This window comes from Mustela nivalis (genome assembly GCF_964662115.1).
Source record: "Mustela nivalis genome assembly, chromosome: 9".
Lineage (NCBI taxonomy): Eukaryota > Metazoa > Chordata > Mammalia > Carnivora > Mustelidae > Mustela > Mustela nivalis.
The window spans coordinates 15,032,462-15,034,151 of NC_139028.1; the positions used below are offsets into that span (position 1 = coordinate 15,032,462).

The 1,690-nt window shown below is 44.1% G+C and overlaps 1 pseudogene across 1 annotated transcript; it reads right to left on the minus strand.

Annotated features, from left to right (window-relative positions):
• Positions 1-814: 814 nt before the first annotated feature.
• Positions 815-1,690, minus strand: LOC309841226 (mitochondrial import inner membrane translocase subunit Tim17-A pseudogene; annotated as a pseudogene). Its single transcript has 2 exons — positions 1,667-1,690; positions 815-1,565 (listed from the first exon to the last, which is right to left on the minus strand). The product of its transcript is annotated as a mitochondrial import inner membrane translocase subunit Tim17-A pseudogene (transcript).

Below are 1,690 nucleotides of genomic sequence, written 5' to 3' on the forward strand. Positions count from 1 at the left end.
CTTCCCTGCTTTATTCTCTCTTTAGCACTTACCGTCATATAATACACTAAATATTTCGTTGTTTGACAGTTTATCGTCTGCCCTCCACATTAGAATGTAAATTCCACGAGGGCCAGAGTTGTTTCCCTAGCACACGGCTTGCTCACTGTTGTACCCAGCTAGGACAGCACCTGGCACATAGTGAGTGATTAATATGTATTTGTTGAACGAGCTAGCAATTCTTTTCTGTCCTTTAAGTAGAGCAAATACCTTTCATGAATACGCCAGGACATTGAGGCCAAGTTTTTCTAGGTCTCTGACTCCCAGCTTTTTGGAAAAACAAAACATTTCTAAGACCAGGCTTTTGCTCCCCCTGCCCCCACCTCAGGTGAGACAGGAAGGCTGGGGGGGACTGGAGTTGGGTATCACCCCACTGCCTCCATCTCAGCATGGAAGGCTAGAGTGGGCTGGAATTGAGTACAACCATTCCCTTTTGTTGGTTAGGCTCTGGTAAAACAGTTTTCCTTGAGGGCGGGCCTTGTTAAAAAGAACAGAGTGCTTCAGGCATATTTTAAAATGGCTGTTTTTCTCTTCTTGCTGGAAGCAGGACATTTTTTCCCCCTCTTCTCTTTCTTTCCCTCCCTCCCTCCGCCTCCTCTCTTTTCTTTCCTTTCTTTTCTTTTTCTCTTTCTCTATTCCTTTCCAGAAAGAGCAAATACTAAGAGTTTTTGGGTTTGTTTTTTGACCGATAGAACACATAAAACCAAGCAGAGAAGTCCCTAAGGAAATGATGGTTATATTTCATTGTTGTTTGCCCTTTGGTCCTTTGTCTTCTAAGCATTTATTATATTTTCTTATAAAGATAATAGACACTTATTTTTATCACAAATGCAACCCAAGTGTGAATAAACACATGTATTATCTTCTAACATCTATCCGTTCCTGCCACATTCCTTTAAATAGAAAAAATAGCTGAGTGCCCCTTCAGAGCCTATTTGGCCATAGCTATTCCACCTACGGTTTTAAAAACAGACTGTGACTTATCTTCTCAAATTCCCTCTTAAACTACATACAGCTCATTGTGTTAAAGAAATCCTGGGAAAGAAGTCCTCTTGGTATTGCTGATAGCCTCCAAAAAGGGAGGATGGTAGCCGGGCTGAAGGGTCTTCTGCAAACGGAGGACACTGGGAAATGTGCAGAGGTGAATCTTGTTGGCAAGATCCCAGCTCCTTGAGTCGAAGCTAGGAGAATGCCACCCATCATGGCTGACCCAACCACGGCCACTGGTCCATTCCTTACTGCCAGTATGGCTCCTATTACGGCACCACTTGTGATGGAGGTCTAGGGATCTTCTTTCCCTCTGACTTGAACCATACTGCAGTCAACTATGGAAAATAAAACTCCCCAAACTGCAAAGCTACCCCCCCAAGTGCAGAACCCTGGTTTTAATAGCTGTCAAACTCCCTCATAGTCTGTGGTTTACTCCCACTGGAGAATTGCAAAAACCTTTGACTGCCTGAGAGGTCACCTATGGTCCCCATCTGAAAGGCCCCACCACAATCATCTACAATTCGCCGAGGGCAAGGCTGTCAGGTGCACTCCTCCATCCTGACTCCACCTGTGCGAGAGATCTTTTTTCTGATCTTTATCATGACAACTCTATGGGGCTCCTGTTAGTAAAACTCACAAAAATGTGTCTAAGACTGGGCAT